The sequence below is a fragment of the Chrysochloris asiatica genome, unplaced genomic scaffold (genome assembly GCF_000296735.1).
Source record: "Chrysochloris asiatica unplaced genomic scaffold, ChrAsi1.0 scaffold00025, whole genome shotgun sequence".
Taxonomy (NCBI): Eukaryota; Metazoa; Chordata; class Mammalia; order Afrosoricida; family Chrysochloridae; genus Chrysochloris; species Chrysochloris asiatica.
This window is the reverse complement of record NW_006408543.1, coordinates 18380672-18390698: the sequence shown is the minus strand read 5'-3', so window position 1 is coordinate 18390698 and position 10027 is coordinate 18380672.

Sequence of the window (10027 nt, the reverse complement as noted above, 5' to 3'; positions counted from 1 at the left end):
TCTTTCTCCCGCGGAGCGGCTGGTAGTTTCGAACCGCTGACCTTAAGGTTCGCAGCCCAATTCGTAACCACTACGCTACCAGAGCTCCTTTAATACAACATATATATATATATATAATATAACAGAGTACAGCCATGGGTGATAGGTTTCAGCTGAGCTTCCAGACTAAGACACTTTAGGAGTAAAAAGAAGAGGACTAGTTCAGAATTTTTTAGCCACTGAAAACCTTATAAAAAGCAAAGGAACACTGTTAGATAGCACCAGAATATTGAATTTTGGAACATGATGAAGACCACCAGAATATTGTCAGATACATGTCGGAAGATGAGCCCTCAGGTTGGAAGGCACTCAAAATACAACTGGGAAGAGCTGCCTCCTCAAAGTAGAGTTGTCCGTGATGACGCGAATGGAGTAAAGCCCTCAGGACCTTCATTTGCGGATGGGGCACAACTCAAAATGAGGAGAAACAGCTGTAAACATCCATTAATAATAAGAACATGGGATGTATGAAGTATGAAGCTAGGAAATTGGAAGTTGTCAAAATGAATGCATAAACATTGATATCCTAGGCATTAGTGAGCTGAAATGGACTGGTATTGGCCATTCTGAATCTGACAATCACATGGTTTACCATACCAGGAATGACAAACTGAAGAAAATTGGTGTCACATTCATCATTAAAAAGAACATTTCAAGATCTGTCTTGAAATATAATTCTGTCTGTGAGAGGATAATATATCTATATCCCTACAAGGAAGACTCCATCACTTGTCTGTCAGCTAACTGCACTGTGGTGGCTTGCGTGTTGCTGTGATTCGGGTAGTTATGCCATTGTATTTTAAATATTTTAAATACCAGTAGGGTCAACCATGGGGGATAGGTTTCAGCTGACCTTCCAGACTAAGACAGACTAGGAAGAAGGAGAGATGGACTACTTCTGAATATTTAGTAATTGAAGACCTTATGAATAGCAGGAAGGAAGAAGTCCAAGGTGCCCTGATTGGAAGAGATCCATATACGTGCCCATTCCAAAGAGAGGTGACCCAAAGGAATGCAGGAATCATCAGATAATATCATTACTATTGCATGCAAGTAAAATTTTGCTAAAGATCATTCAAAAATGGCTGCAACAGTACATTGACAGAGAGCTGCCAGAGGTTCAAGATGGATTCAGATGAGGACGTGGAAATAAGGCTATCATTGCTGACGTCTGATGGATCTTGGCTGGAAGTAGAGAAGACCAGAAAGATGTTTACCTGTGCTTTATTGATTATGCAAAGGCTTTTGACTGTGCGGATCATGACAAGCTATGGACAACATTGCGGAAAATGAGTATTCTGGAACACTTGATTGTGCTCATGAGGAACCTGCACATAGACCAAAAGGCAGTCACTTGAACAGAACAAGGAAACATTAAGTGGTTTAAAATGAGGGAAAGTGCGCACCAGTGTTGTATTCTTTCACCATACTTATTTAATCTGTATGCAGAGCAAATAATCTGGAAACTGGATTATATGAAGAAGAATGTGGCATCAGGATTGGAGAAAGCAAAGAGGATTTATTTGCTGATGATGACTAAAGACCACAGTCTTCAGTATGGGTTGCACCTCAATGTATAGAAAACACAAATCCTCACCACTAGACCAATAAATAACATCATGATAAGTGGAGAAAAGATGGAAGTTGTCAAAGACTTCATTTTGCTTGGATTCACAATTAACACTCATGGAAGCAGAAGTCAAGAAATCAAAAGATGCACTGTATTAGGCAAATCTGCTGCACAAGATCTCTTTATTCAAGAGCAAAGATGTCAGTTTGAGGACTAAGGTGGGCCTGACCCAAGCCATTGTATTTTCAATAGCCTCATATGCATTTGAAAGTTGGGCAATGAATAAGGAAGACTGTAGAAGAACTGATGCATTTGAGTTATGGTGTTGAAAATATTAAAGGTACCACGGGCTGACAGAAGAACAAATCTGTGTCGGAAGAAGTACAACCAGAATGCTCCTTAGAAGCCAACATGGTCAGACTTCATCTTTCATACTTTGGCCCTATTATCAGGAGAAAGTAGTTTCTGGAGAAGGATATCAGGCTTGGTAAAGTGGAGGGGTCAGCAAAAAGAGGGAGATGAGATGGATTGGTCCTGAGATGACATTGGTACATTGGAAATGAGATGAGATGAGATGGCAGCAGCAATGGGCTCAAGCATAGCAGTGATTGTAAGGATGCCACAGGACTAGGTGGTGTTTCGTTCTGTTGTTTACAGGATCTATATGGGTCGGGACTGACTCGACGGCACCTAATAACAACAACATCCCCAGAGTTAACTACTATCTCAACTTCGTGTTTATTATATTTTTGCTTAGTTTTAAAAGTAGTTTTATCACATAAAAACCTGTTGCTGTTGAAAGTTGGGATCAACTTACTGAACAAAATGGATCATGTTTAAGGGCAAGTTGAAAGTCAGTCACAGGAAACCAAGGGTCCTGACTATGATGAAGGGAAGCAGTCATTCTTTAATTGTCGACTCATTATGACCCCACGTGTTACGGATTGGCACTGAGTTTCATAAACTCAAAGATGGCTGCTTTGGCTGTCATCTCTACAGAAGTAAATGGCCAGGTCTTTCCTCTGTGACACTGCTGGGTGGGTTTAAACTGCCATCATTTTGGTCACTGGAGGTGGTGTTGTTAAAGGCTGTCAAGTCTGTTTCAACTCATAGTGACCCTGTATAGGGTTCCCTAGGAACAGCTGATGGGTATGAACCGCTGACCTTGTGGTGGGTACAAGGTTAGTACTACAGCGCCACACCAGGCTGGTAGCTGACTTCAAACCATTTGTGGAATTGGTTGCTGTTGTTAGAGACCTTAGTTTATCCCACGTGGTTTGGTGTGGTAGGGTTTTGAGCTTTCTGAAAATGGTGCCATGCATGGTGGATTCTTCTCCAACTCGTTCTTTCACTTATCAAGAGTGTGTTCCTGGATTGCAACTTGTTATTGTGGCTAGCCATGGTTCGTGTTCTCTGGTGTATAATATTCCACGGTGTGACTAGACCCAAATAGAGTCATTCATCCTTCTGTTAGTGCACACTTAGGCTTGATTTTTTTTTTTTAAACTTTTTTTTTTGTGTTTTGTGTGAGTTTTTAGAGTGTATCTTCTGATGTGTATTTTCCACATACTACACTTTGTTTCAAGACAATCCCTACCATGGACCATAGTTACCAGTGTTTACCTCTATTCACTTTAACTCTTGCACTCCTTCCCATCTTCCGCCAACTTTATCTTTCCTCTGCCAACCTCCCTCTTGTTGTATATTGCCCTCCCTGTCACTCAAGTTAACATGTATCTACCTTTGAGTCAGTAAATAATTCCCCTTCCCTCTAATCCCTGGTAACCATCAGAGAATGTTTCTTTTAGCGAAAAAAAACAAAACAAAACCTTTTCACACAATAGTGTTTTCATACAGTATTTGTCCATTTGTGATTGATTTATTTCACTCAGCATAATGTCTTCCAGGTTCATCCACGTTATGAGGTGTTTTACAGATTCCTCATTTTTCAATGTTGCGCAGTATTCCATTGAGTGTAAGTAACAAAGTTTGTTTAACCTTGCAGGTTTGCTTTTTTGAGCAAACTTCATAAAAGTTGCATCAGTGCTATTGCTGAGCAGGGTCCCTGAGGTGGTGTCCAAATGGCATCCCTTGAGGCACCTGAGGTCCCCTGACTTCCTTTCAGAGAGCCACCAGCTGTTGCCTGAAGCTATGGATCCTGTTATGGGACAAATCAGTGGGAGCCTTTCCGGGAAAACCCCACTGCAAGCCCCAAAGGCTGCTGCTTCGAATTTACCACCTGCTGATATTCGGTTTGACCTGCAAAGTCAGTGGTTCAAATTCACCAGCTGCTCCTCAGAAACCCTACACAGAGTCACTGTGAGTGAGAACTAACTTGAAAGCACTTAACAACAACAACAACAACAAAAAGACGTGAGAGACATTGCTAGGTGGAGGAGGCTGGCTGCTCAGACCCCCAGGTGAAAACTGTGGTCCAAGGCAGCCCTCAGTTTTGCAGGTCCAGATATACATATGTCGGGGCTCCACCTGCTCCCACTAACATTGCCCACCAGAGACTGCGGTTTAAACCCCAGGCCAACTTTCATTTACAATGAAAACCATTCCCCCCATATCCAATACCCAGGAGACTGCATTTCCAGGGTAAGGACGAATGCAAAGTTGAAATTGTTGTCAGAAGTTGTACATGGACTCAGAGCTAGAGAAACCATCTCATGAAGGTTGTCATCCAGATCCTGGAAAAGCTCTGTGAATCTTTGTGGCCCCATCTCTGAGCCCACCGCTCCAGGACCAAGAATATCCACACTGTGGTCCTAGATCTGTGGCCCCTGCCCGGGAAGATGCTGCCCCGTTTCTGTGAATTTCCACCTCTCATCCCCATGCATGCTGCTTGTACATAGGCTCTGGACAATGTGACAAGAACCAGCTAGGTTGTCCATATTCTTCATTAAGGTTTTTCTCAGAGTTTGGGGGATATTTTCCTATTAGCCTATGACCTACCTTATTCCAAAACATCAGAGTGAGCTTGTGATAAAACACACACCTATAAGTGTAAAGGAGTCCTGGTATAGCGCTGCGGGATAATGTTCTGGACCATAAGGTCAGTTTGACCCACAAGGTCGGTGGTTTAAACCCATCAGCGGCTCCTCGGAAACCCTATGCAGGATCACTACTACGAGTTGGAACCAACAGAACGGCACTTAAGAATAACAACCTTATGTGTAAATGAACACCAAATTTAAGATGAGAAATTCTTCTGATCTAGGGAAGGGCACTTAACAACAACAAGAAGGGAAGGGCAATGTACCTGCCACGAGGGAGAACTGTTTTTGAGAGTGAATTCTGAGCCCCCTAGCAGACAGGAGGAGTCCTGGTGTGGCACTGTGGGTTCATGCGCCAGACTGCAAAGTTGTTTGAACTGCAAGGTTGACTGTTCAAGCTCACCAGCTGCTCCTTGGAAACCGCATGGATGAGAATTGACCCGATAGCACGTAACAACAACAGCGGACAGGGCACAGAGGCAAACACAGGGCGCAGTCAGTTTCGTCTGAATAATACAACTGATTCATACATTGGAGGGAAATCAGGAACTAGGTTAAGTATGAGGGGTCTGGTTGTTCTCAGGAATTTGTCTTAGCAAGCAGTCCTGAGGTTTCCATTTCAACCACTTCATAATAAAAAAGAAGTGGATTCTCATTGAAGAAGTCTCAAAGACAGGATCTGCTTCTGAATTGTGGGTGATCATCTCTTGCATAGGGCCACTAGCATGCAAGGTCTCCACAAGTCAGTTCAATCAAGATATACTGAGCACCCACTATGTACCAGGCATAGTGTTAGGTTCTGGAGACTCAACATCGAATAAAATAGGATCTCATCCCTCAAGGATTTCAGTCTGATTGGGAAAAGGGAAAACAAAAAGTATAACAACTCTGCAAAGGGACAGAGATGAGCCCTTGGCCCACCCGGGGAGGAAGCCTCAGGAAGACTTCCTGGAGGTGGTGACCTCTGAGCCAGGTCCTGAAAAGGATCAGGTTTAGTATGCTCATCAGCATGCATCATTAAGAAAGAATTTTTTTAAAAACTGTAGATCAAAATAGGGTCACAGTATTAGACCCAACAAATCTCAGACCACCACCATCACTGGGTGAGAAACAGCTCACAACCTTGTCTTCTTGCCTTTGACAAAGCACCTGTTGGTCAGAAACATGGAGGAAGAGCGTTCACCTGCCCCTCTGACTGGCTAGCAAAGCATACACACACTTCTGCTGTCTTGTCATGCCCAACTCCAAAACTCGCAGCACTAAAACCATGCTGATTGCACGCGCCTTCCCAGCAGTGCTCCTCCTGGTATTTGTGGTCACCGCCAGCACTCCTGGTGTGGCGCTACAGTATAAACACTGGACTGCGAACCACAAGGTTGGCAGTTCAAGCCCACTAGCTGCTCCTTGGAAACCCTATACAGGGTTGCTCTGAGCCGGAACTGTCTTGATAGCAGTTAACAACAGCACCCAGGTAAGAAGAGCTAGCAGTTAACAACAGCACCCAGGTAAGAAGAGCAAACGGCCTGGATATCAGTTGTCTCTACTCATCACCACCTGGTTCATGAACAGTATCCTCCTTGGTAAAATCAGAGAGCGGGACACCAACGATTTTAATCTGGCAAAGTGAGAGATCGTTTTTGCAATGTGAGAAAACTTGGGCTGTCCATCTTGGCATGTGGGTTCTCCCACTAAGCTGCAATTCTTGGACCACATAGATGTTGGATATCATAGAAGCATGGCTTCCGCTTTAAGCTCTCAGGTAAAATAAAAATGTTGCTGTGCCGTAGATTGTGACTCACAGCGGCCCCATGTGTAGCAGAGTAGAACAGTTCCATAGGGTTTTCTTGGTTGTAAACTTTACGGAGCAGATCACCAGACCTTTCTTCCGCAGTGTCACCTCTCAGGCAGTATATTAAAAGAAAGAAAGGAAAAAGTGGCATGTGAGAATGAAGTTAGGTTTCGTCTTTGTAACTAAAGCTGTATGGCGGTATGAGAGTTCCCGCTCTTCCCTGGGCGATCGCTGGCATCCAGTTGGGCTTGAAAAATTCATCTGAGAAGCAAAACTGGTTACAACTCATGACTAAAATACGGGAGGTCAGTGTGAAGAAAGGACCATCAACCAGGTAAATGCTAATAACATCTCAGTCAAAGGTCATCAGTGCAGGAAGCCAGGGCTTTGGCTGGAGGGAGGAACATTCAATTCTCTCCCAGAAAGCAGAATTTTCCTCCTGCGGGATCTCTGGTTTGAAAAGAAGCCCCCAAAGGTTGGCAGCAGGTGCAGGGATTCTACCTTCAATCACCCAGCGAGTCGCAGCTCACTCAGCTTGGCGGAGCGCTACCAGCAGGGGAGGCTTCAGAGGGCAGCCAATAAGAGCGTCTCCTGATGAGGTCATGTGGCTCTGTGGTGAGCGTGGTGCGCGGGCGGGGCGGGGCTCGGCGAAGGGAGGAGCATCCCGGAGAGCCCAGGTGGGAGGGCCATTCCCGAAACTTAGTCCAGGTTTTTGTTCCATCAGGCTCCTCCAAGGACGAATGACAATGTCCTTCCTAAATGACTACCCCCCCCACTCCCCGAGACTGGGTTTCCTTATTCTGGGGTAACCCTCATTTTCTTTGGTGAAAGTGGAGCATTAGTTGGTTGTTTCTGTTTTGCTTCATTCATTTAAATCCAGTCAAACACAATAATTAAATAACTACTTTAACCATTCAAGGACACTTAATATTTAGTCACTGAAAACCTTACGAATAGCAGGGAAACACTGTCCGATATAGTGCCGGAAAATGAGCCCCTCAGGTGGGAAGGCACTCAAAATGCCACTGGGGAACAGCTGCATCCTCAAAGTAGAGCTGACCGTGATGACGCAAATGGAGTAAAGCCTGTGGGGGAAAAGACCCCCAACGAGATGGATTGGCCAAGTGGCAGCATCGATGGACTCAAGCATGGCAACAGTAGTGAGGTTGGCCCTGGATTGGGCAGTGTTTCCTACTGCTGTGCCTAAGGTCGCTATGAGTGGTTACCAACTCCATGGCACCTAACGACAAGAAGACACCTAACCGTCTATTGTTGTTACTAAGTGCCGTCCAGTCTGTTCCAGTCAAAGGGTTTCCGAGGAGCAGCTGGTGAGTGTGTAGCATCGACCTTGCAATTCAGGCCCACTTTGAGGTCAAGTACTTTCCTATGGTGCCACAGTGGGACTTTGTTGTTGTTGTTGTTGTTAAGTGCCGTTGAGTCAGTTCCGACCCATAGCGACCCTGTACAGGGTTTCCGAGGCTATAAATCTTTACGAGAGCAGAAAGCCTCATCTTTCTCCCATGGAATGGCTGGTAGTCTCAAACTGCGGACCTTGAGGTTCTCAGCCTGATTCGTAACCACTAGCTACCAGAGTTCCTTGGTGGTTACTGATGTTGTTGTTAAGTGCCATCGAGTCGGTTCCGACCCATAGCAACCCTGGATAGGGTTTCCGAGGAGCAGCTGGTGAGCTTGAACCACCAACCTTGCAGTTCAAACGGCTTTGCCTGCCGTCTGGCTCATTAACCCACAGCGCCACACCAGGACCAGTCACTGCTTATTACTTCATGGTGACCTCTTTGCTCTTTTGCAGTAAATCTGCCTAATGCAATATGTCATTTGATTTCTTAATCCCAGAAAAATGAAATGCTTGACACTTCAGTCTTTTCTGCATTTATGATGTTATTTATTGATTCAACTGTCTAGATTTTGTTTTCTTTACATTGAGGTGCAAACCATACTGAAGGCTGTGGTCTTTGATCTTAATCAGTGAGTACTTTAAGTCCTCTTCTCTTCCAACAAGCAAAGTTGTATCATCTGCATATTGCAGGTTGTTAATAAATCTTCCTCCAATCCTGATGCCATGTTCTTCTTCACATAATCCAGTTTCTTGGATTATTTGCTCAGCATACAGACTGAATAAATATGGTGAAAGAATACAACCCTGGCATGCACCTTTCCTGATTTTAAGCCATTCATTATCCCCTTGTTCTGTTCAAACAATTGCCTCTTGGTCTTTGTATAGGTTCCTCATGAGCCCAATCACGTGTTCTGGAATTCCCATTCTTCACAATGTTACCCATAGCTCGTCATGATCCACACATGTTAAAAGCCTTCAGTAAAGCACAAGTAAACACCTTGCTGGTGTTCTCTACTTTTACTCAAGATCTATCTGATGTCAGCGATGATATCCCTAGTTCCACATCCTCTTCTGAATCCAGTTTGTTATTTCTGGCAGTTCCCTGTCAATGTACTATTGCAGCCATTTTTTAATTATCTTCAGCAAAATTTTACTTTCATGTGACATTAAAGATATTGTTCAATGACTTCTATATTCTGTTGGGTGATCTTTCTTTGGAATGGGCACAAATGTGGGTTTCTTCCCATTGATTAGCTAGGTAGCTGTCTTCCAAATTTCTTGGTATAGCTGAGTGAGTGCCTCCAGTGGTGTGTCAGTTTGTTGAAAGATTTCAGTTTGTATTCCATCACTTCCTGGAGGCTTATTTTTGGCCAATGCCTTCAGTGCATCTTGGTCATATGCTACCTCTTGTGGTTAAACATTGACCATTTCTTTTTGGTACAGTGACTCTCTGTTTTCCTTTGTATACTTCTCTATCTGAGTGGACTTCTGAGTGGTCTTGTCATGTATGTTCCTCTCTTGTCATATATGTACTTATTTTAGTATTTTTTGTAAAGTTGGTCTGGTTTTTAGGCTATATTCTTGATGGGAGCAAATCTCCAGGTGTTTCTCCCACCTAGCCACTGGGTAGGTTTGAACAATAACCTTTCAGTTAACAGCCCAGCGCTTAATTGCTGCACCATCCCACTAAATGCCATCGACTAGATTCTGGTTCATAGTAACCAGACAGAATGAGTAGAAACGCTTCTTCGGGTTTCTGAAACTGTAAGTCTTTATGGGAACAGACAGCTCCTTCCTTCTGTGGCAGAGCGGTAGTGATTTGGAACTCAACCTTGTAGTTAGCAGCTCAATGCTTAACCTACTGTGCCACCATGGTGCCATAGTTCACAGGAGTGCTGTTCTTTAAAGTCTCCCCAACACTGAATTAAGGAGCCCTGGCAGCGTAGTGGGTTCATGTTGGGCTGCTAAACACGTCAGCAGTTTTAATCCACTAACAGCTCTACATGAGAAAGATGAGGTTTTCTGCTCCGGTAAAGATACACAGCCTTGGACACCCTATACAGGGCCACTAAGAGTTGGAACCAATTTGATGGCATACCACCACCACCACTTTCTTCCAGCACTTGTCTGTCAGTTTACCATATCGTGGTGGTTTATGTGTTGCTGAGATGCTTAAAACCATTCCCCGGTTATTTCAAATACCAGCAGGGTCACCATGGTGAACAGGTTTCAATGGGGCTTCCAGACGAAGACAGACTAGGAAGAAGGAGAGG